At 36.6% G+C, this 27,400-nt stretch overlaps 1 protein-coding gene across 1 annotated transcript in view; it reads right to left on the bottom strand.

Moving 5' to 3' along the window:
* The window catches only part of stan (protocadherin-like wing polarity protein stan), a 282,028-nt gene that overhangs the window by 190,575 nt on the left and 64,053 nt on the right, over positions 1 to 27,400 (bottom strand). The window contains exon 3 of the mRNA XM_073084689.1: positions 20,224 to 20,258. The gene's annotated coding sequence lies outside the window, so the exon portion shown is untranslated. The remainder of the gene's footprint in view (positions 1 to 20,223; positions 20,259 to 27,400) is intronic.

Below are 27,400 nucleotides of genomic sequence, written 5' to 3'. Positions count from 1 at the left end.
AGCTCTGTGTACATAATATGTCAACTTGGACAAACATAATCGCATCAGAACATTACGAGCGAAATTTTCACGTCATTTGCCCATCGGATCGTGTAACATCCTGTCATTGTTTGACAGGCGTTGCCAGGTGACGAAGGTAGAGTTTTTGTGAGGAGGCTACTGAGCCACAAAATTACTTGATACATTTATGGAATTGGATCTAACGCCAAATGAATCCTGTAAGATATTAGGTTTGTTAGTTGACGGGATTTAATTTTTAATTAGTTTTTGCATGAAGTATTACGGGTATGGGTATTCACATACATTGATGTCTTTGACAGTCTAACGTAAGGTAATATTAGGTATGCCTTATAAAAGTTGCATAGAAGCTTCTGTTTTAAGAAGTACTCATACTCGTAAGAGACATTGCAACTTTTATTCTCAGGAATAGTTATAATTTATTTTAGACAAAATTTCTGCCATATAAAGATCAGTAACAGTTGTTCATGGGCGGCAGTGAAAACATGATAAAAGTAGATATATATATTCCACAAATATAGCGAACATTAGACAGAAGCCCGTATGTACTTTGAAACAAACATTTTGATATAATAAAGAACAGAGAGTTCGCTAATTTATTCGTTCGCAAAGCGGCAAAGAGCATCAAATTATACAACCACAGAGTACGGAAGTTGTATGAAAGAGCAATTTAAAGTCCAATCACCTACTTCATTCCTTCAAGAGCCGGTACTTAAGTTGATGAAGTAAGTTAGCGCTTTGAAACTAGGTTAGACAGGAGTGCAGCAACTAAGTAATGGACTTTAGGAGCTGTTGCTTGCTATGATATCTATACACGTAATAGCGTCCATTAAAGTGTAGCGTCATCTAATGACATAATAGAGAACTAAAAGCAAGTAGCGGTAAAGGAATCAAAGTTTGTGTTTGTGGTGAAATCAACGAGCGGATTCAACAAAATTCTCAGGATGCCATTTAAAATGTAAACGCATGACAAACTTACTTCAAATTTCTGATAGTACGAGCTAGTTCTTGAAATTTAGGAAGCAAGTTTCAAGGGACTTTTATGTCCTAAAAAAGAGAATACTGAGCGACTTCACTAAACTTTTGTGAAATAAAAAAGACAAGATAGGTTTTTTCAACCCCAGAAATTTGCACAATTCCGAAGGGAATAACCACTGAGTGGAAATAACACGGTCTACAGATATTGTTACCGGTCAAAATACCAAAACTGAAGTAGACACGGATTCTCTAAAGTACTCTTAATTTAAAACATGCCTCCTAAAAGATACCTTGTGGAACAACGTCAGGCTCTCATGAGCTCTCAGAGTTCCAGCACCGCCCCAATTCGGTTCAAGGATCCGAGCTCTCCGTACAAGTGGTCTCCGGACTCGGTTCAATTACGTTTTGCGACAAATTAAGTAGTTCGAGTGGATATTGTGATTCGAGTGCACGAAATGTTCCGCTAGCATTTGTGTCAATTGTTCCATGTGAGCTGATACTAGTTTTTGAAATCATTGTTTAATGGTTGTTGCAATTGATATTTTGAAATGTGATATCCTCATTGTGCGCATTTCGACTTTTTATGTCTTTTGGTGTATAATTTTAATATCATAAACTTGGTTGATTTTTTGTAGGTCGAATTCGAAGGTATGACCGCTACACCTTTTTTGTCTTATAATAGCGATGAGATGTGCTGTTATATTTTGATTAAAAATTTGTGGTTAACCTGATTCATTTTTTCGAAATGGTCAAATTAGTTTTCAAGACTTTATAATATACTCTTGTTTTACGTGGAATTGAATACCTATGTAAAGGTGATAGAGAAAATTTTAAGATAGGTTTGAATATGTAGCTCATTTTATAGTATTCTTACGGTAAATAAGGATTAACTAAAATTAGCAGTAGAATATGGATAAAGATAGTTACGAGTATGAGGCATTTATATCCTTGAACTACTTTGTCCAAAACTGAATCTCTTGTGGCATAGGTTTTAGACTTAGTCAATAAACAACCCAATTTTATTAACGTAGCTTCGCACTTGTTAGGATAAGTTCCTAATTTATCTACGTAATAGAAGAATAGATAGATCTTTAAGAAATAGAAGTAGAAGAAATGTAACTAAAATTAAGCATTGCATTTTTAATAAATTAGTTGGAACAACCGAAGTAATAACTACCATACGTTGAAGTAACATAGCTTTACAATAGCTTCTCTTCACAGCAGATTGCACCAAAAGATTAAGTTCAGGCTTTGACTCGCGATGCGTGTAAGTGACTGGAATGGTTCAGTGAATGCAAATTAATGTTCATACCTGATTTCAGTCTCAGACGTGGATTATTTGTAAAATAGATTTTTTTTTATATAATATAGGAGTAGCAGACGAGCATGCAGTCCACCCGATGTTAAGTGGCTACTGCCGCCCATGGACATTTGTAATCAACCCCAGATAGAATTAGATACTCCTACCTGAGGTCGGCCACAGATGCGCCGCTACCCCTGAGGACTAAGCTGGAACGCCTCGAAAAAGTCTATCTCCTTTACCACACCTTTCAAAACGGAACACAGCAGCGCCTCACATTGCTGTTATTAGGCAGAAATAGGTGTGGCGGTGGTGCCGCTGGAGTCGAACCACAAGGGTTCTACCACCTTAAATCGAATCGAATAAAGATGCTTATGAGCAATAAACTGCAGATAAATCAAAGAATCTACGTGAGATCAAAGGAAGATTTGCTCAAACAAGGATACATTGGAATGTATTACCAACCCCGACACCAGACTGGTCTGCGAGGATTCTTGATTCAACCTCAATTTAACAGATAACTAAATATAATTACAAATATATGCCTAAAATATTTAATTAATATTTTTTCTAGTTATATTGTCTCGGTATTCTTAGCAACTACGTAATCTCAATTAGAACTGACAGCTTAATCTTCACTGAATCTTAACTATGTAAAATACCAATAATAAAGACCGTCGATGACTTACACAACCCAAGAAAGTATGTCCTACATTACAAGTCTATTACTTGTTCAAGAAGCCCAAGATGGCGAGGAATGTCCTAAGTTCTCAAACAGGAGTATTTGGTGAGGCTCTCCGGATTCCTAAACCCTGGAACTTTGTACTCGGTTGACAGTTGGTAATTGATGTCCTAACTTCGATAACTTCGAAACACACGAGACTTAGTAATTCTAGTCTAATAACTTTAAATTAGGGTTTCTATGTAAAATATTCGTGTTAAGATAATATTGTCTAGTGAAATACGCTGAAATGCCTATTACGGCTAACTATCATTTCACTACAAATTTGTAAGTCTCTCGTGCGAAGCCTCATATGGGAGATTTCTCTATTCACAAGCACAAATATATATTCAGCGAATTATAGAATTTGCTTTTAGTTTTACTAATAAATTTATTGCATATTCGTTTAATGGGATGCATAATGGTCCGCCATCTTTAATTTAGAATAGTGACACGAAATTAATCATGCACGGTCATTCGAATAAAATGTATATGCTAAATTTCGACTGAAACGGTTAAGGTTAGCATGTTAAAGATGAATTTGCAACAAAGCAAATTAAATAAAAGCTTGTATCTAATAAAAATTAGGATCGGAATATCCCTCAAAAATAACGAAACTCGGTATATACCGAGTTCTTTTGATGGATATCCATCAAAAGAAACTTACGAGATCAGCAGATTCAATGCAGATTAAGATCAGTCTACACTGAAGATTAGCTCAATAATCACAATGACACCGCATTTAGGAAAACTTTGTACATAAAACTGAAAATAAATTCCCAAATAAAATCGATGTGAAACTTAAATTCCCTTCCAGCGAGCGTTATCAAACATACATATCACTGTCATTATCAAAATACGATCCACTTGAAGGGCTTTATGCCCGTGCGGAGCAATCAATCATCTGGTCGAATCAAACTGGCGTTATGTTGAAGATTTATCGACAGCCCCCACATTACCAATATCCAGAGGATCCACCAACGAACCATTAGAGGAATTCGTATCAATGGGAAAATGCTTTTCGTAAGTGAAATAAAAATGTCTATCTGTAATTTTAAAGTATTTTCCATTTTTTTACCAAAACACAAAAATAGTTTTTAACATTTTTGTCAGTAAGATCTGTCTGTAAAATTTTATGATCGTCTGAGATGATTTCCAGAAGTCTTTCATGTACAAATTTCACAGGAAGCTTAGACATAGTTTAAGGGATAATTATCTCACGTCTTATGTCTAACCAATTCCAAAACCAAATAATTCAATCTTGATTATACATATTTAATAATCTTTGTGCAGTAGAATGAACACGTATATTTTAGCCAATCAATACACCTAAGTAACCAAACGCAATTACACAAAACATATATTTTCGCGACAGTTTTTTCGTCTGGCTCACATGTACACTAACAAACCAGACAGCAGGGCATTCAAATAATAATATTTCGAGATGCAAAATTGCGAACAACGTCACGGGAATGCGGAATGAAATTGGGGATTGTCAGCAGCATTCCTTCTATGCGTGCACCCTGTCTGCATCCGCCGCGAGCGGAATACAAATGTTCCCGTGATAAATACCCACGCCGTGGTACCCACGAACTCGATATTGTATGGATTGCAAGATCATTACCGACAGTAGTGCAGACACGTTTATTCGGGTCTCAGTTATACAGATTCACGAATCTACGCCAGCGTCTAGCGCATCGGCTACTTTTAGCACGGGCGGTTCGCGTTTTGGCCATTGCATCACAGGGCGACGAAAATGAGCATTTAGCGACTGCATATGCTGCGTACCGTTTCTTACGTTAATTTGCGTGTCGAGCGCCAAAAAGTACAAGCAATTGATTGCCGCAGATAGCTTCCTAAAAGCAGCTAATTCGTTGACCGATGACGCTAATGGTACACTGTCTGTTGGGAATCTAAAGTAAGAAAGTTTAAAAAAATAGCTTTTTCATCCGTCTTCCGGATTCTTGGGTCCGGATGATGACATCAATCCGTTATTTCCCAGTGCTGGCCACCTTAAATATTTTTGTGAATCACAAGGATTTAGGCCGAAGTACACATCACTTACCGAATACGAATCCGTACATTTCTCAACCCTTTGAGAATTATATGGAAAATTCTGGATATAAAAGGTACAAATTTGGGTCTCTTATGCTAGACTTAGGATACTAGATACGCATGGCTGATTTTTGGATGTGACGAGTAGATGAGATACAGAGCTAAAGATCAATTTACCTATTTTTGAAAATAACGGAAAATATCGTCAGTACAATAATGGTGTTTTAGGTGACAATACACCCACTACATCTATTCATTTCTTTCTGTGAAATTTACCGATCAGTTTACATAAAATTCAATGGAAGCAATGAATAAGGTTTAAAGTAAAGCAAATAAATAAACTACAAGCCTCAATGTGGACTGAAAAATAGTATTCGCTTTCTAGTTTGAATGAAATAAATGGGCTCAGAGCGACTGTCGAGCGGGACGAATGAATGCCTGGCTCTAGCCTTCGACCTCTAATGGTAATACTTGAGATAAGGGATTTTAGATGGAGAAACCACTGCCACTTCCAGGAAAGTGTCTGCATTGTGGTGGCAGAGATCTTCGTGGTTCGTCTGTAGTGGCACTTCGTCTGTTTCTTGTTTTGTAATAATGTTTGTTATTAAGTTAGGAACTACTTTACAATAATCCGCTACCAATATGTATGGTACCTGTGGTTTTATTTCGTACATGTGCACACATCCTATGTGGGAGGGAGGGTGATACATATTGCATGATTTAAATTATATACCAAACGAGAAAGGTGTCCACAGGATAATAATACTATGGACATTTGTAATCAACTCTGATAAGTTTGGATGAAAGGTGCGCACAGATGGGTTGCAACCTCTGAGGACTAATTGACCACACCCTTTAAAGCCGAACGGAGCAACACTTAAAAAGGTTGTTATTAGACAGAAATAGTTCTTTCCCGAGTTGAACTACAAAGGACTCCCTTCGATGAAGTGATAAAGCAAACTTACTTAAATAAAATTTCAAGTCTCTGCTTATAATTTACCAAAGCTTCTGTCACCAGTAAGTCTCCTGTTCTATTTGGATTTAGTGTCAATAAGCTGACTTTACAAAGTAACATCATAACTGCAGGTATCAAATGGCAATGGCTACTTAATACTAGTTACAGGGTAACATTGTCTGCAGGCGACTTTGTACCTTGTTCAACACATCGTTCATAGTTTTTATTGGATTCACCCATACACCCATACTCGTCAAACTGCATGGTGGCGAAGCGAATGAACTACGCGCGTTTCAAGGTGAGCCTTGTCACATAAAAACAGTAGATCTACATTCTTCGTGATTGCTCGTATGGCAACAACAAGGCGAGGAATTTCATTTATAATACTTGTTAATAGCATGTTCTTAACATACATAGAGCCGACGTTCATAACATACATACATTTGGACGACCCGCGTGGCGGAGCGGCCACCATACCGGTCTGACATGCAAAGGGTCCCGGGTTCGATCCCCGGCCAGACAGATATCTAAATGATGAATTTAGATTTTTGTTTCTGGGTCTGGATGTTTGTGTATTTGTCTATGTGTGTGTCCATGGCACCCACGACACAGGGAATCCTAGTGTGGGGCTATGAGTGTAGAAAGCGTTTATTTATTTATTTATTTATACAGCTCTCAAATCAAGAAACTCAAGAAGACTGTTCTTAAAGTTAATAATCGCAGCCAAAACTAAAAGAACAGGGTTGAATGTTGTCCAATAAAAAATGTAGCAACTAGTACTATAAATCATAAGCACAATATATTAAAAAGGAAAGTTAAGTTAGTTCCAAACACATATAACTCATCACGGCTCAATGATTCGCTTCGGTACAATTTATCGAATACGATTGGTTGATTAGTTGGCGTGCCCCAAACAATATTGCGTCTCTGCCTATTTCGCCTGTGCCCCAAACAAAATTGCGCCTTTGTGCCTATTCCACTTATTTCAATTCAGTTGGTTGCACATTAGAAATGTGCCCAATATTTATTACTGACTCGAAATTTCAAGCGGGTTTTCAATTTATAAGAAACGATAGATTGAATCTTAAATGAATGTCTGGACTGTGAAGTTAAATATTTCAGAAATTTGACGTTTATGATACTCTTATAATATCTACATAATTTCAAGAAAAATAACATGTTCTATTCGTATAATGTAAGTAATAAAAATAGTAATATAATTTTTAGATTTTACAAAAAAATGTCAAAATATCCAACAGCGCAATATTTCATGTTCGTTAATAACTCTACTTTAAGACACATTCTTCCATGAAAATAATTTTTATTTCTATAAAATATGAAGGTAGTATACGAGACGAATATTTCGGTAATATCGTTTCTTATACCTACACTTTCAGTAAAAATCCCCATAATTACGCTTTAGTGTCGCGAATAAGAAGCCCACGCACCCACATAAAACCCCTAATAAAAACGACTTCAATTGACAAGGTTTTGTCGTGGTAAGTAGTAACACAACTTAAGACGTAATTAAACTTCCCGGTTCCCAACGCCGTGTTCCCAGGCGGCGATCCGCGACGCCTCACCCTATTGTGAGCACTCATAAATATTAACACACGGTGTTATGTAACACTGATTCTAACTTCATTGGTTTGTTTCCTTGGAAAAATTGAATTTCTTATTGAGTGTAACATTAACAGTATTTATAACGGTTTATTGCGGCAATATATTTGATTATTCTTCTTTTTTTCGAGACTTCCTTCATTTGAATGAATAGATTAATAATAGTAACGAAGTCTGTTTCAATATTGGTTGCAACCCTCTTTACGCCGACTTCTAGTCAATCCCCACTATTGACCTTCGGAAGCCTGGAACATACTCCATTACAATCACGTGGATCACGAATACCTAAATACTAAATACCCGTACCGCATAACTTTATGTACCGCTCGTAGGTACCTACTTTATTATCGGAATAATGGTCTCATTAAAACGTATTTTTTTTTATTTTGGTTTAATTGATCAAACCACATTAGTTGCCAATTTTAGATTTCTCTAATCATTCGAATCATTTAAACTCATCACGTATTTATCGATCAATGAAGGCATTAGATGAAAACAACATATTCCCAAGATATTATGACATCGGAATGTTATAAGTTGTGTAATACATTTGCCACTGGCTCTGTAATTGCAAAGTGCTCACACGACAAAATCATCATGATGAATACTTGCTTACTTGATGGCAAAAAATTGCGAAGCCCACCAACAATGTCTCATCGTCATTTCATATGGAATTTATTACTTTCAGAGTTACACCGAGTGTATCTTATGTCAAGAATAGTGTAATGTTATTTGTTATTTATTTATTACATAGTGTAATGTTATGTGTTATTTATTTATTACATAAGAACATCTCCAGCTTAAAATAATACACCATATATTTCACAAATAAAGAAAAAAATATGGTAATTCAAAATTTGTCATAACATAATCTTGTGTGAGTCTATTTAGTTTAAAACAAACTTAAAAAGAGATATTACAATTTGTATTTTGTAATTCATCGATTATTTTTACAAGATCAATTGATAATTCGCACGAGACAGAAGTCATATAAGAAGTATTTTCTATTTATTCTTGTTTTGTAACGTAGGTACCGACTTTTGGTCGCGACTTCATAGAGAATCTTTTACACAGATCTGTCATAAAATATACAATTTCATTGCACGTGACTGCACGCAGATTTACGCGCGGGAAAGGCTATAATGTGGCTATAACTTAATAAATATGCAAATTTAGCGAACCGGCGCCACATTCGTAATAGAAACTAGAAACTATACTTTCTCGCGGTTTCAAAGTGAATTAACTCTACACATTACGACATGACTTTCTGTGTTATCATCATTAATCCATTACTGTCCCACTGCTGGACCTGACTCCTATCATGGTGAGACGTTTAGATCATAGTAAAGTAACAGTTAGGCATGTTTCCTCTCTGAAATATTTTTTAAACCGTAGCCCACCACGCTGACTAATAACAGATGGGTCGACTTTACGTATTTTAGAGATTTTTGTCATTGTTGAAAGACATATTTTCTTTCACCGTCAAAACGTGATAATTTCCAACTTTTATTTTGCTGTAAGTGTAAATGTGAAGGTAGCAAAGTGGTTAACCCGTTATCGACCACCGCGTAAAACGCAAACGCCATCGCAGCGGCGCCACTAATCCTGATGTGTAATTGTATAACTACAACACACATACAACTACCGTCCCGTAATAACACATTTCGTGGAAACAGGTATGGACTACCTACTGTGTCGGTAATTAGCTGCAAAAGCATCGATTAGTGGCTTATGGTTTTATCCTGGTGAGTTCATGGGTCGCGGTTTTTATGACTGACTTTTGTACTTACCGCCCATTGAGTACTATCGGGAAAACTCGTAGCTTTAGCGATTAAGTGGCTAACGCGACTAAAGAAAGTTTATCGGCAACTATTTTGCAGCTTAAGCATGATAGCATATCTATAATAGATATAGACGACCCACGTGGCGGAGCGGTCACCATACCGCAGAGGGTCCCGGGTTCGATCCCCGGCCAGACAGAAATTTAAAGGATGAATTTAGATTTCTGTTTCTTCTTTCTGGGTCTGGGTGTTTGTGTATTTGTCTCTGTGTGTGTGTACGCCTACGATACAGGGAATCCTAGTGTGGGGCTGTAAGTGTAGAAAGCGTTTATTATGAACGCGTAGATCTTAATCGGCTGATAGCAGATTTTCCGAATAAAATCAAACAAGTACCGATCCACGCCTGAGCGGCAACAACTAAATCGACTTTTCAGAAACGTAAGTTGCAAAAGCGTCGGCGACTTTTGTAAATATCACTCACGCGATTGTAGCCAGTATGCGATTAGCCTTATTTTAATCAACTATATTGCACATAAAAGACAAACTAATACTTTTTAAGTCTTAATTAATTAAAGCTTATCCGTCAACTGCATCAGTGCTTCGACCGCTTAATAGCTATTCGTATTGTATAAATAAAGGCAACTTGATTTTTATTTACCTCAGACAAAGTCGAAGTATAACTTCCTCTGGCGTGACTAGAATAACATTTTCGCACTTAACGACATTTAACTTTTTTCAAGCATTCGTACAACAATGTAACGACTTATTCGGAGTCTTCTTTGCAATGAACAAAATCGGTTGGAACTGTATATACTACGCAAGACCGTTTCGAAATCTGGTCCAAGTGTGGTGTCCGTTATTTACTTAAGAAATCTACTTAATATACATTTTTACTTAAGATTTTATGTTATGTAATCCTGCAATCATCTATCAATGCAATAATAGGTTTTCGTTGCACTTTTAGCAAAGGGGCGCCCAATTTATTAATCGATACTTTAAATCTATAACTATAACAGATTTTGAAGTTACACTCATCAAAAACGTCAATGATATGATAAAGAATTTAGATTGATCCATATAGACTTCATCCGATTATCAATCGATGCTATACATAAAGAAATCTACAGACTTCCTTACATCTATCGAACGAGAACGAATCCCCATCCAGGTAGCAGTTTCACGGGTATCGTACTTCCTTAGCAAAGGGCGGAGACAAATCCCTCCCGCGGGACACCGCGCTTCCGGAGGTCGAAAACTTGTTTCCGATTACACACCTCGCTCACAACTTCGTTAACTTTGCTTCTATCTGGTTCTTTTTACTGTTATAAATTAATTAATCATTAAATTAGGTGCAATTCTTTGAGAATGGTTTGTATAAAAACGTCTAACTTCATCAATATTTATAACGTCAATAGATTTTTGGATATAATTAACTTTCAAAATATATTACCTTGTTGTGTCATTTGATAGTGATCGTGTCATGAAAGGCTTCGTGGTTGGTTTGACTGCGACTTCACCTATTTTTTCACCTTATGACAACAATTTTCGGTAAAATTACAAGGCTCTATGTGTTCTTTTTCTCCCTTTGTAAACCAGTACAATAAATATATTTCAGTTCATTTCTGGTCAGGTTTCACGCCACGGAACATAAGGCTTTCCAACTTAGTCCTTTGTTGTCCTAGATGTTTACGGGCTGCACTTATCATGACCTGAAGTTTACGGTTGTTGCTTCAGCTTGATAAAAACAAGAGAGGTTTCACCGTTATATACAAATTACGACAAAATTCAAAAATCAATGAGCAGTACTTATAACATTTCAGAAGATTCGCAAAAAGAGGAAGATATTTCATCAGTTATAACAAACCGGGAACCAGAGTTGGAATTGTAATGTATTCAAATTCCGGCAAAGTTGTAACAAAGTGAAATTACAAAGCGGCCCGCGGGAACTCAAAACATAATGGGATCACGGAGGTGTCCACGTAATTATATTTCATTTCAGATGTGCATTGTTATTAATAATTCAAGGTCATGTAAAATTGTAATTGCAATCAACAATAACATCTACAAGTAATCTAAGTTACAATCAATCGAAAGTAACATTAAAGTCAATAGGTAATAACAATAAGTGCAATCAAATAATAAGAAAATCAAAGAAATAACAATAACAGTTGCAATCAATCAATGCACATGCAATCAGCCAATGAAGAAATCAATTTATAGCCCGTGTGGCGGGGAGGTCTGCCTTTAGAATTATTTGGGCTTGATTTAAATATACGTCTTTGTGTATGTCAATGATAAATATGACGCAGGGTAAGGAACGTGTGTGTAGACAGATTCCAGTACGATATGAAACTTCGTAACGTCATAACATAAAAATAAATTAAAAGATAAATTTATTAAAGAAAATTAGAGCATCGTATTAGCGTATGCTCCAAGGCCTGCCTGAGTTGAAGGGAGGGATAATATCCAGCTGTGGGATATACAAAGTGTCGTGGCCAATTCAACAAAAGATGATGGTAATACTTAGGCAGTTGTTAATAGTAATAAATAACGAAGAAAGAAAAAGTTTTAACTTCGTAGCTAACTGTACCATAAATGTAGCATTACTCAAACTTACATGTGTACGCTAAGTACTCGTACCACATAAATTAATTACAACACACAATCTCATTACTGATAGCATTTATCATGTACCTATAAGCATCTCTAATGGCCATCTATCAAGCTTACCACCTTGTAATTACTAAGTTCACACACATGACTGCCTTCGCTAATAGGACGATTAATAAGGTCCATGGGAATCGTATATATTAGAATTAATGGTATCTAATCATTAATGCCAACCACGTGGCAATTTCAATGGACATTACAAATGACGCGGCAACATTGGCTTAGTATTAATGAAGTTATGAGGCATGAATAAAGTGTTTAACTTTACTTTCTTCGTATGATTCACATTTGCCCAAGCGTGCATAGCATCACTTTGTCTAGAATCTCTAATGTTGCTCTACAATGATAAAGCAAAGTTAAGCGCGACAACATATGCATGGGTGACTGATAGTGGCTAAATTTTCCATGGATACATTGGATTAGATAACAATTTTATGGAGGAAAGTGAGGGTTAGTGGGCATTCAGACCACCAAGCTTGGCTTTTATCCATATCCAGTGTATTGAGTTCAGTTGCCGGCAGTGTATAAGCATTTTAAAATGATTGCAGGCCGGCTTCTTAAGCACACCACAGATAATCATATTATTGTGCCGTTACTTAGCAAAGATAGGGACGAATCGAAAAATGTCCCTAAAATATTTGAAATAATGATTTATTTATTATGTAAATTACGCAGTATTAGTTATTTATTCGTAAATTTTCTCTAAAAATGTTTTTATTTCTCAAGAATTCAAAAAAAGAACTTACTAATAAGCCGTTTGTAGCTTCATTCAATTTCAAGGCGGCGAAGTATCTTTACAAATCTATGACTTACGCATAAAATATTTTTCATAAAATTGGACCCAAAAAAACCAAGACAAAAATGTGCGAAGTCTGCAAATTAACATTAAAAACCTTTATTAAATATTCCGACCTCTTTCCCCGTGTGTTGATATTAACATACATACATTTGAATATTTTGACCGTCCTCGCTCGGAATAAAAATGACAATATGAAAGCCTGATTTTTATTAAAAGTTTTGACAGATTCGAACAAAGCGTTTAACGTTTTATCAAGTCACTTTATTCCGCTTGACAGATTAAATTTTTCAACAGACCAACCTTTTAGTTCGTCTGATTTCGCATAATACTTTGTTTATATGTAGTAGAACTACTTGTGGCTTTAAAACCTAATGCTCGCACTTTGTATTTGAGGAATGTAGTCATATAGGGCAAATTATTTAACTTCATATTATTTTGCAGTTCGTACATGTCCCACAGTTTTGTGCTGGATCGGTCTTTCTTTCAGAGCGTCTCATTATTATTTATTCAAACTACAACTGGATCTAAAGATTATTTATCAAACACCTTTATAAAATGACACTTAATACTCACACAACACATTACGTATCATTTCCCACTCACATCTTCGAATTCTATCGAAACCGTTAAATCATAATTCTGGTCATGGTCTATCGTGGTTCAAGAGTAACGAACAGAGATTCCGCGCCAAGGCCACTTATTGACAATCGAAGCACGTGCGTTGTATGCGCTTGCGGGCATTGCCAACGTCGTTATGATCGCCTAGTACTCGGTGTCAGCGTCTACTACTACGGAGTACATAGACGTGTAGTTTTAGACATAAATGAGCTTTATGTTCTTATATAAGGTCTGTGTTCTTAAGAGTAAAAGGTTTTTTACAGTAATCATGGCAATAGTTATGAGTGCCTGGTACGTTTAATGAATATGGAAGCTGATGAACATTTTGATTTACGCCCCTTATCCATTTTTGCAATTTTATTCTAGCAAGGATTGAAATTTGATAATCTCTAGATAAAAATTGACAAAGTTCGATCTTTAGTAGGAAAAATATTAGGTAGATTATTAGTAACAATAGTTACGAGCGTTAAAGAATATTTTGTATTCCTTAAGTGTTCTTAAAAGTTAAAAAATTCAAAGATCTGTTAAATTCATTTTACGAAGTTAAGAACTTTGGAATATTTGCTATTATTCTTAATTCCTAAAGTGGCAAATGAGTAGAACTTTGTATATCTGCTGAGAGCTATTATAGACAAATCATAATTCCGATCGTGGTTGTGAAGTGAAGCGCCTAGATCACTTTTTAGTAGAGTCACGTGCGGTTAGTGAGTTAGGTTGAAACGATACCTAATACTTATCACATCAGCAGCGATAGACCCTGCTAGCATAACTATAAATATATTCTTATTAAGGCAAACGAGAATGTAGTACCTAACGGTAAGTGACCTGCCTGCTGACTGCCATCTATGGACACTTGAATTAACTTTAAGTGAAGTGAATTAAACACTCGTTGATACCCTTTGATGACTAAATGTATCAAAGGTGCTACCTCTGAAGACTAAATTAGAATGCCATGTGTCTGCTGTCTCAAATGTATATAAGTCACATAATCATATATGTTAAACGTATGTGTTGATGTCTCAATTAGTAAACCAGTTTGAACCAGATCACATCGGCGCTATTACTGCAGACTATAGAAAAGTATTAGCGTGGTCTTGATGCCACCTCCATACTACTCCAAACTACGAAAGGTTACCTCTATATGGGTATACAGGGTGACCTTTAATATGAATTATGACGTAATGGATTACGTCATAATTCATTTCCGATATAAATTCGTAGTAAAGTATAGTTAATTAAGAAAGAATTAAAAACCAAAGCACGGTGCAGATTTTGTTGGAAGGCTGTAAGCTAGATTCCACAATAAACCACTTGGTACTCCCGTCACGTATGGAGTGTGTGCGGCGTTCGAGCGATGCACTCGGTTTATGATTGCCTGGTTCTCTATCAGCAAAACGTTTAACGATCTATCTGTGAACCCCAGACCGATGGAAAGATAGACTAAGTTTTGTAACTAAAAAAGAATATTTTTTTGATTGATTCTTGTATAAATACAAGAACGATAGAATAAATTCCTTATTTGGCAAAATAGGAAAATGGACAATCCTTGCATAAAGTTTTAAGTGTTAATTATGCAAACATTCACTGTTACAGCGAGCAACAAAATTATGGAGATGCAGTAAAATGTGTGTTCTTGCTGCAAATTTACTTTATAATAGATTTTATTAAACGTATTGGCGTTATGAGTAGTAAGAACAAAATTTTAATGTGACCAACAGTCACAATCAAATAGTACTACTAGTTACTACTAGTTACTACAATATCAAATCTTACTATGAAGTACAAGTTTATACTCTCACACAAAAACAAAATCGAACGTTACTCTGTGTGAATACATATGTTAGTATGTGTGTGTGTTTAACACACATACTAGCATCCATTCCTCTACGATCAAGATGTTTTACAACCAACGACACGTATGACAAGTGACAACACTGGATAAAGACAGCTTTCTACCTGTTTTTGCGATAAACGTTGGCTTTCGAGCCATACATGGGTTTTTGCATCAGATGCATATCAGAGGCATCTTACTTGTAACATAATCCCGTAAGTAAAGGTGTGTACTCACTAGGTGTATCAAGTGTAATGTAATGTTGATATTCGACTTTAAGTAATATGGCATAGTGCTTATGTACTTTCTTTTATAAATTTAGAATATTTATCCGACCCTGGAAACCCGCAGCAAGAACTCCTGTTTGCGTGTGTCTGTAGGACGCGCGTGCAACCACAACACGCGTGGCGGGTAATACGCCTTTCTGTCGGGACCGCGGACGAGTACTAATAGCGTACCCGTGGCCCTAACAAAAGGCGTCCAGAGGATCATCGTGGGATTTTAGCCGATACTCCGCCAGAAACTCGTCGCAGCCCCCGCTGGTCAGAGGAACCCATGCACGGTTTTTCGCAAAAAAGGCACCGCGCCCTGAGTCAGTGCCCAGTTTAATGTACACAGCTAAACTCTGCATTCTATTAACTCTTATCATCATACTCAGCGCAGTCTAATCTAAACGCCTGCATTTATGAAATAACTTGGCCACTAATATGGCAAGTTGGCAGCAGTTGTGAGGCAGCTTCACGAAATGACTTTAATAGAAAATGTTATTAAATACCGTTGCACACGCAATACGTTAGTTGCAGTATGTACTTAGATGATGATTAAAGCTTTTTGATGGCGGTAATACCCTGAAAGTGCACTATAATTAAAGCCCTGCGCAAATATTAAACTAGAAAAATATGAATAAGATTAACTAAAATATTTTGTTACATTTGTGTAACGCTGAATCTTAAAATCTAGCAATCTAAAATGTTCTTAATATTTTTAAACGTTTTATGGCTAAATTAATGTTAATAACCAATTTGATAACTACATGCCTAAAACTTGTAGAGCAGAAATTATTAGTAAATACATAAATCATAAAGGTGCAATCAAGATTATAAAGGTGCGTGCACGAGCATTGCTTATGGCACGTTCACACTACGATAAATAATTTCCATATCGGCCTCAACCCAGAGGCTCGGAAATTGCGGAGGGATAGGTCCTCTTAATGTCGAATTCTAAACATATACGTAACATACATCAGTATTACTGACGTCCAGATTTCAAATTCAATTATTAAATCAAAGAGGATGAAACAACGAAGAAAAAATAGTAATTTCAACTCAAATCATATATCTTTCTACAAATAAATCAAACTATATGACCGTTCCGCTTCAAATATAGACAGAGTCGAGCGGGGAAAGTAAATCTTAATGAAATTCATAGTTCACAAACAATCAATCAGCCTCCACACGCTCTGGTGCCTGTAGTGAATCGCAGCAATTAGCACCACCCACTGGCATATCTAACGGCCTTTACAGACATGCGTTTTAGCAACGGCGATTTGCGTTTTGGCGACTGACATCTTGCATTCGGTCGTGTTATAGCAACTATATGAATGTTTCATCGCGTTTATAGCTTTCAGTTACAGCATCGCCCGTCTCGAAGTAGCTGCGACTTACACTCAAACGTATGTCGGGTGTAACATTTGATTGCTGCACCAGCACCAAGTCTCCCAAAAGCAGTTTAATCGCTGTTCCCCAATGCTAAATGTAGCACGTCTGTTAGGGCCCTAACGCGATTACAGGGCGGGAAAGTTCTACCGTCTGTGAATTTAATAATTAGTACTTTGACCGTGCTGTAATTATGATTTAGAATATGTCGCCTTGGCATGATGTTTATGTGACACACACATACAATGCGATGAGATGATGCTTAAGAAATAAAATTGTTTACATAATTTGTGTAAGTCTATGAAATTACGATTGAGTTCAAGATTAGATTTTCAAATATATTTATTCAATAAATTTCGACCTTGGCTTTGAAATTAGGAAGGAACCTTTTTCTAGCCCTGGGGCAGTAATGGGTTGAAGAGCATCATGATTCTGCAGTGAAACTATTGAAAACTCCAACAATAATGATTTATTTTAAAAAGAAAGCAAACTTAAAAGATTTGTCACAACACTTTGCTGACAAAGCACCGATAAATAGCAAGAATGTTAATAGCATTCCAACAAATCTCAGTAAACATGACTACTTTGTCACGATGACTATTGTCCCCATAATGGACTGGCCAACGACACGCCTATTATCTTATCGTCGAAAGCATCGCCAGCAATAAATGTCAGTTCGGTTTTTATTACACAGAAGTTACTGCTAAACTAAAGTGGGGTGAGATTTGTAACGTGTCGAATATTGAGTGCAATGTGCACAAAATTCCTAGTAAAGATAAAACAATTTTTACTATGATAAAACACAGAAGAATTAAATGCTGATATTCTCAAATTATTTTGATAATTTTTTTTAGAAAAGTAATTTATGTATTATACTAAAGAAATTATTATAAATTAAACAATAAGATATTTAAGAATTAAATTATTTTAAACCTGGCGGAAGTCTTCGTATATCGATTCCGGCGGCACCACTATCACACTAACGTCTATATTTTAGTTGATTACAGGTCAAGGTGTAATACCTATTTTTATAGAGACTAGATTCTATTTTATTGATCCGAATGTCACTAATTGGAAAGGTCATCGGTTGTTTTATTTAGACGCGAATCTTCGTTTATTTTAAGCATAAAAAGACTTATAACAATTTAGGTTTCTATATGTTTAAAACACATATATTTCTATTGTTAAAAATTAGCTTTGACCTGGTTGACAGTGTAAAATTCATCTGACAGTCGGTAGTCCTTGCTGTCCAAATATATGGATGTTTTCAAGTTTGTTGCTGCCTGTAAAGATTAAATTTGTATTAATGTAGTGTCTCTCTGCCTAACAGTTCGCTTTAAACCAGAACACAGCAGCTCTTAACATAGCTATAATAATACATAATACAATTTAAATCGTAGATAATTAATCGCAATGACAAATATTTTTTTAATTAATTAGTGCATACTCGACAAAAGCAGACTAATTTATACGTAATTAATTTCACTTACACGCGACAATCTCTAAATTTAAATTCCGGTAACGAAAGTTCAAAAACCAAAAAAATATCCAATATCACTAATGGCTCCATTTCCAAAATCGTATTCAAATGTATTCGAGTTTCCGATCATTTATAATCTGGGCATTACATTAGGAATTTTAATTTTGGGGGTGAGCACCCTGCGACCCCTGCCTCCCCGATAATTGTGAATGACTCACCCGAGTCACGTTATTACACCCGTTACTGTAATTATTGGTAATGCGTAGTTGACAGTCAGTCTATGTGTAGAGTTGTAGTTGAATAAAATATTTAAATACCGCTGAGTGGTGCGCAGCTCCCTTCGCCGACCGTTCGTCCTTGGTGCACACACTCACTCCCGACTACCGAATAGGTCCCCTGGACCCCCATAATAAATATAAACAATATATTATATGTCCCGTGACGGATTCCGAATACCGACTGTCCCTACAATGTGTGTTATGACAGAAACGTCAACATTATAAAATTTTGAATTTACTTTTCATTAATCAGTATTTCGACCAGTTCTAAATACTGAACACTATGTTTTATTGAAATTGAAGTAACAAACAAACATTATTGGATTTTTCAAAAGGTTGAGAGGAGGTACCACCGCTATACCTATTTCTAGTGTTCAGCAGTTCTTCCGTTTGGATAGAAGGACAGATTCAAATATGGGGCGCCCATCTTCGTCCTCAGGAATGGCAATGCATCTGTGTTCGGCTCCAGGTAGAACTCCTGTTATGTTGATCAAGCAGTCCACTTGATGGTAAGTGGTCATTGCCGCCTGTGGATACCCCTAACCAAATCCATTAGAACAGAGGTTGTATGAAGTCGATCAAACAAGCCTCACCACTCCTGAGGTCTTAGTCAGCCTCGTATGTTTTATAAAATTAAAGTAGCCAGCAAGCATGTAATTGCTTCCCTGGACAAATCAACTATACGACGGATTTTAAAAATTAAGGCCAGACACGGGTCATTTCTATTACTAAGATATAAGATGGAACGGCTCATATAACCTCTGTCTTATCGTACTCTTTGAGTCTTATGTCTTAACCCTCTATAATCACGCTTCTATTTTTATTACAAAAAATAAAAATATGACACATCTAAAAATATAACTATCTGAAGGTGGTAGCACCCTTTGTGGTCCGACTCCGGCGGCACCACCCTAACACTATTTCTGCCTCATAACAGCAGTGTTTAGCGCTGCTGTGTTCTAGTTTGAAGGGTGTGGTAAGGGAGACATACTTTTCCGAGGCGTTCCAACTTAGTCCTCAGGGGTAGCGAATATCTAATCCTATCTGGGGTCAATTACAGATGTCCGTGGGCGGCAGTAGCCACTTAGCATCAGGTGGACTGCATGCTCGTCTGCTACTCCATATTATAAAAAAGTAATATACTTCAATATTTATAATCCAAACACGATTGGGTACTTATTTCATACCTGATTTACATACAGATTACAAGTGTCAACTATGTTAACATACTTATCACATATATCTCGGATATTACCTCCAGGGAACCATATACAAAACCAAGAAAAGCTGAAATACCGTGTATGAAAGTCCGTATATTCCGTCCGTACGTAGCTATTTTGCAGCAAAATAGATAAATATACTTTTGTAGTAACTGTACTACAAAACCATTTGTACTATCTACAACTCATTATATACCAAGGAAGATATAATAATGAATTTGGCGAAATTAAAAATTTCACGTACCTTCTTTGATGTTATGACTTCAATAACTTTTCCACCTGAAATCAAAACAAAACAAAAATATAAATAACAGTGATTCAAGTCATAGGAATATATAACTATGAAGTTATAAGTTATGTCAATAAAGAATGTAATCAAAAATGACTGCAAATAGAAAAACTGACTTAGATTACAATTTTTATTGTAACAAGTAATACAAAATACTTCTGAAATATTGCAGCGCAGAACAATCATTCTTATGAACGTTTGGATTCAAATCAAATCAGCATTCGCTCAAAATGTTTGAAAATATCTCACTCAAATATTCGCTACGTTGTCTATTGGGCGAGAATAAGAATCGAATCTACTTCACGTATTCCACAGAATTGAGTTCTGAATGGGATCTTCTTTATTGATACGACACGACATCGGCAACGACATAATTCTATGAAATCGCGACGCACGCTGTCTGACTACCCCAGGCACGACACCAAGACGACGTTGCCGCGGACGATAGTCGACGCCGGTGTGCCGGCGGCATTTATCTTAATAGGTAGGTACTGTAGTTCCGGGACTAGAATAGGCCTACGGTATCCCCTGCCTGTCGTAGGAGGCGACTAAAAGGGGGCTTCCGGGGTTGTGGGTGGCAAGAGTGGGAGCTCGAACCGTCCAGCAAGCGACCACGGGAAGGACGGCGGTATGTGTAGTCGCATACCGTCGTAAACACTACATGGTGTGGGAGGAGCGAAAACTGCTCCCCCAGGGTAGAGCCCGTTGGGCATCACGCTTGGAGGGCTCCGGTTGTGTTCCGTTGGAACTCCCGGAGTTCTCCAACAAGCGTTGAGGACGGCCACCGGGGGGGTTTTAGTGTGGTAAAAATCCCACATAACCCGGCGTCGCTCCCGCGACGTCGTGTACCTTTTGAAGGATTCCCCCTCGAGAAAAAAAAAGGTAGGTATGAGTGATGTGAGCACACAAACTTCCATGTAAGTGGATATTAGTTGACCGATACTTCATCAATCACCTCATATATAAATTATTATTAATTAACTATCCTTCGCTAAATAATTAAGTTCAATAATTAAGAGTGAAAACTCGGCTGTCTTGTCAATGTCGGTCAAAAATTATTAAATAGCTGCTGGTGTTGTGCTATCGGTGCCGGTGTCGTGCCGTGTCGTGTCGTCCCAATGAAGAGCCCAATGATCTAAACGGACGGGAATCGGTCTAGCAACATTTCACGTCAGCATTTTCTTTTCAAACACGTTTCATAGAACTAAATTTAGCCACAGATAAAAGCACAAAGAAGACATTTTCGGCATAAAGACATGTCAAGTCTTTCATTGACGTATTTTTGTTTTGCCTCACAAAATGGGGTCACAAAAACCTCTTTCGGGTTAAGGCCATCGACACTCATAGAAATCTTAAAATGTATGGCAAGTGATGCATGGTTTCGTTTAAGATGGGTTTAACCCTAAAGGAAAGGATTTATCTAAGAATTTGTTGCGCTCCATAAAAAAAGTATTCCATTTTTTTTTAACTTTGCCGTCCTTTCTAAGACTAGCTCTTCAGACTTCGCTTCTCCCTCCCTATCCACTTCTGGTTTAAAACGTCGTAATCCAAATAACTATATTAACTAGACTAGAGAGTTCTCTACCGCCAGAGAGATATATTATTATGTTACAATTCATATAAAAGTTACAATTATCACAACTTTGTGGATTTATAATTATTTTAAGAATATAAATGAATACGAGTGTGCACGTAGGTACTAATTAGGGAGTATTTTTGTCCAGCTGCCGTTCCTCTCGGAGCCAGTCCTTTGTCGAAGCATTCTAAAGCAGGGGACAATTCAGCTAACGAGATTAGTGTGACGAGTTGAAAGGAATTAGGGAAAGGGAGGAAAGTATATGTGTGCACAAAGCACACACACACACACGCCCGCGCCCACTCACACACACCGGCATTCTCCACCCGAATTTAGCTACGGGTTTTTGATTTTTACGCATGTACCCTGATCCTCTTGTTCATACGGGATACATTTTAGGACTTTGACCAGAGATGTAAAGACTGGCAAAAAAAATGCTTTTGGGCTCTCCATGAGCATAGACGGTAAATAAATTTATCCTTTCAATAGCAAATTACAATTATTTTAAACTTACGACCGCTTGGCCTAAAACCCTCACATTAAGAGTATAATTGTGCCTAGCAGTGGAACAGTTCATACAGTAGGGTTTCATTAGAGTTTCAACGATGACAAAAGCCACATTTTGATTACGTATGCAAAGAGTATATTTCATAAGCATAGAACTAAAGGCGTTATTAACGCACAAAAATATTACCAGCCATTCACAAACCTAGACATAGAGACATAACTTTAATGATTAAGGCAAATCTACCCTAAGCACTAAATTGCAGTCTATTCAAAACATTAAAAACACTACATCAGTATAAGCGACATTGAAAGGATTCGCGGAATTTACCCTTCTATGTACAGAAATTAACCCTTGCGTGCCGTCTAAAGTTCCCCCTACAACTAACTATTAGGGTAGTTTCGACGCGGTTCAAGTTACGAGATGACAGAAGTTCCTGCAACTTTGTAACATACAAACAATATGTTTCATTGTGGTAGTCTTCTGTAATCTCGAAATGGGGTATACATTTTAAAGGCAGAAGTTTGACACTGCGGCGGCAGCCGTACTTTTATCTGGCATATAGTAATCGTGTAGGGTTTCTATATTCTTACTTACACACATAAATTATACGATAAAGCAGACATACATACGTTTGCATGAAAGACATTAGTTCTGAATTTGCTGCCATCACCATAAGCATAAACCCTTATTTTTCTAACGCGGGTTTTTGTCCGCATATGTGTCATTCACCCACATAGATGAATTAACTCTTAGAAGCTTTTTCGCGACCAGTGTACACGTGCATATAAAATTAAACGCGTGCGCGTGAATCTCGCGTGCGAAAAGCGCCTCAAACTGATAAGACGCGAGTGGCACGCATGCGGTCTAGAACTGATGCGGACAGAGACTTGCATGCCAGGAAAAAGGCGCTAAGAAGCTAGTTGTAAGTATTAAGTTCTAGTTAACGCTAACTAAAGTCTTCATCTGTAATTGAAAAGACACTTTATTGTTTTCTCTGTCTCCTGGTTTGTCAATCTTTTTCGTGTACAATGTACATTACGTCAGTGACAAATAAAAAATAAACAAACATTATCTCAACCTCAAGATTGTCCGAGCAGCATCAGAAACGCGATAAAAAGAAAAGAAAGAAAATATACAGCGATAGCTAGGGGCGATCGCAGTAATATCTGTTACGTCTGAACTGGCTCATAGTTCCACCTCCTCATAATTGAATAATTAAATTTGTCTCCGCTACGTAAGAAATATCTTGAACTTGGCTTAAAATTACGTCACATTTTAGACCATAGAGACCGAATATCATTATAAAACACAAAACTTCATCTCATAAAGAGTGTAGGCACAAAACACGAAGTTCACTGAACATCCAGTTTAAGTTGTAAAGTTTTTCCGGCGACAGAGTTATGAGCCAAGTTTACGCTTTACTGCTAACTGTGAATGGGGGAAACAAAAAATATTTATAGTCCACGTAAATTGGAACGCAATCGGTGTTTCTACGTGGAAGTTTGTGTTTTTAGGGTTCCGCGCTTAAAGGTTAAAAATTGAACCCTATAACTAAGCCTCCACTGTCATATGTCAATGGGGATGGTCAAAATAAATAGGGGTCGCCATATAAGAAAACGGTATTTTTCAATTTTTCTCTTGAATCGTAGGGAGCAGACAGTTGAAATTTACAAAATTCATTTGTGAACATTTTATGGTACGGAACTTTCCATGTCCAAGTTCGACTCGCACTTGCCCATTTATTTATCAAAAATCTTTCATCGTACAAAATAAGCATTAATATTAATAAAGATATTTGATCAATATACTCAATATAGTAGACAGACATTTCGATTTCACGACATATCGTATGAACGACGTACGTAGCACTCTATATATCCTACATATTATATGTATTATTTCTGTATACCCACAACTGTGAGATCCATTTCGATAAAACAATTGAGTGTGCTCATTGTTATGCTGATTTATTTGCACAGGAAGTAATTACGCACAAATCTGGTTCACAATCAACTTTATTGTTTGTGATGCGATGTGTACACATTAATTTTCTGCGAAGTAAATAAATATGGAGGAAATTTATAACGCAAACGGCACGTCATCAGGCTTCGATGTCAATTGTACATTAATATGTACTTAGAATTTAAATAAAATAGAATACGCTTTGTATGTATCGTATTTTAAATGACCGATACGGCGCAAGTAGTTTTAGATAATCTTAAATGTAAATGAATATTCAAGTATCTTAATTGGATTATATTTGGATTGGAAATATGTATTGGTTTTTTAAATTTGTATTGGAGATAATGTTTAAAACCTATTTACATAATTATTATACCGATACAAGTAGACAGGCACAAAAAGAACGAAACAATTTCTTTTACTTGTAAAATAGTCAATAATATATCAATATAAAAAAATCGTACATTATATATCCCAAGATAGAAATATAAAAATAAATAAAAAATCAGGCACAAAATAAAACGAACAACCAACTCAAACAAAATTAAAGTCTAACTTAGGTCATTAAATTATCCTCTGCGTGCTGTCCTTTAGTTTTAGGACTATCCGTATAAAACTACCCTGACTACTTTGTTGGCCATAAACCATTTCATAGTCCCGAGGGGCTAAGTGCCTAGGCTCCCTCTAGACAAGTTTTAATCTCTTTACGGCCATTAATATTTTACAAGCACAATAAAAGCATGACTGGACCCAAGACTATCTTGTTTCAAATTTAATTCTGTCGTTGGTTGTACTAGTTTGACTAGTTTTCGTATAGTAAATTCAGTAGGAACTACTTTACATGTCCCTGTAGTTCCGGGACCAGAATAGGGCTACGGTATCTCCTGCCTGTCGTAAGAGGCGACTAAAATGGGCTTCCGGGGTTGCGGGTCGTAAGAGTGGGAGCTCGAACCGCCCGGACAGCGACCCCGGGAAGGACGGCGGTATGTGTGGTCGCATACCGTTGTGCACACCAGACGGTGTGGCGAGCGTCACGCTCACCTGGGAGGAGCCCGATGGGGCAACGCGCTAAGAGGACTCCGGTTGCGTTCCTCTGGAGATCCCGGAGTCCTCTACGCAGCGCAGAGGACGGGCACCGCGGGGGTTTTAGTGCGGTAAGAATCCCACATAACCCCGTGCCGCTCCTACGGCACAGGGTACCTTTTGAAGGTTTCCCCCTGGTAACAAAAAAAAAAAGGTACTACTTTACATATGCCATTAATAAAACATACGCTTTGAGTATTAATCTAGTAATAGGTGACATGCGATGTAAAACTTATTCACAAAAGAATAAAAATAACATTCTATTTACACAAATTAATACACAGCAGAAGTAAAAATAAAAGTTTAAAGGAAACATATAATAACATAGTAAAAATATTTTTTATATGTGAACCCTTCGATTCGACATACGGTTTTTACTTTTATTATGGCAACGCATCTATAATCCTTATATAGACTTTAGGTAGCCCCTGTTTTAAATGGAGCACCTATGATAGTGATTACTTACAGGGGTAGAGGCGCATCCATGACAGACCTCAGGTAGGAATCTAATCCAATCTGGAGTTGATGACTGATGTCCATGTGCGGCAGTAGCCACTTACCATCAGATGAATTCCATGCTCGTCTGCTACTCCTATATTATATGAAAACCGCGCAAATTCCTCTCTTAGTCTTCTAACTTGATTCTAAAGGCTGTCAAAGAAATTCTTAGCATTCGATTATATGACACACACGTATAACAGACTGTTGCATACGTCATTACATAACAGTGGATATTTATAGCTTCATTGAGATTATTTGTCTAGACAAGCCGGGCTTGCGTAATGTACGAAACACTGGGGTTATTGGTTTAACGACCTCAGTTTACCTCGAAATGAACTCGCACAATGTTAACTATAATTTTTATTAAGTTAAATTGGGTAATGGGTATTTTGTTCACCTTTCCTTGAGTAGAGTTAGACGCGGATTTCAGACGATACTACTAAAACCAAGAATAGGCATTTGTTTCTTATTCTATAACAAAAATAATATGTTTTTGTTAAAAATGCAAATCTGGACCTAACATTACAATTAAAGTTATGTCTGTGGTTTGTGAAAAATGCGTTGACACACCAAATAAAAATTGTAACGACTCATATCTCATACCATTTAAAATCACTAGCGTTGCTTTGAACAATAAACATAACTATTATAAAAAAAATCCAACTGCTAATAAAAGAGAATGCCCATTCTTGGTACTGATTTTTCTCATGCGTCAAAATGAAAGTAATATTGAAATTATTTTTTGATTTTTTTACATAATTTGTCGATTAGAATAGTTTCTTTGAACAGGGGATTCCATTTAAGATAAAATAAGACGAAATGTTGATTGTTGATCTTAAAAATTAAAATGGCGGAATTTTATACTCGGAATTCAATAAGATCTATTAGTGTTTTGACTAATGATTTTTCTCATGCATCAAAATGAAAGTAATATTGAAATTATTTTTTGATTTTTTTACATAGTTTGTCGATCAGAATAGTTTCTTTGAACAAGGGGGTTCCATTTAAGATAAAATAAGACGAAATGTTGATTGTTGTTCTTAAAAATTAAAATGGCGGTATTTTATTTAGGCACCTACTATCAGTTAAAATCGACCATCAATCTATCGTCGGATATTTTCGATTTTAAGGTTATGTAACATTTCGGTAAATAACTTCAGAACCCGGGTGCTGATCTAAAAAATAATTATTGGTGATAGTATTTGGTTAATTATACATCGTCCACAACAAGTTTCAATTTGATGCAATTCTGGACGGCGGTCTATACTTTCATGGGCATTGTCCTTTAACTTATGTAACTCTCACAATTAAAATGAATCCAACGACACCTCGTATGTTAACATAAACAGAGGTCGCGAGAAACCGATATTTATTGTCGTTTTTACCCGACTGCCAAGGAAGGGTTATGTTTTTCGCGCGTATCTTGTATGTTTGTCTTTATTTATTTGATCCGATCTAACAAACGGCTGGATGAATTTCAACAGTTAAGGTGTCATTTTATT

This window comes from Epargyreus clarus, unplaced genomic scaffold (assembly GCF_041222505.1).
Source record: "Epargyreus clarus isolate Ecla_fem2 unplaced genomic scaffold, WU_Ecla_fem_2.2 ptg000021l, whole genome shotgun sequence".
NCBI classification, from domain to species: Eukaryota; Metazoa; Arthropoda; class Insecta; order Lepidoptera; family Hesperiidae; genus Epargyreus; species Epargyreus clarus.
Note: the sequence above shows the minus strand (reverse complement) of the source record. Positions and strands in the feature narration are given on the sequence as shown.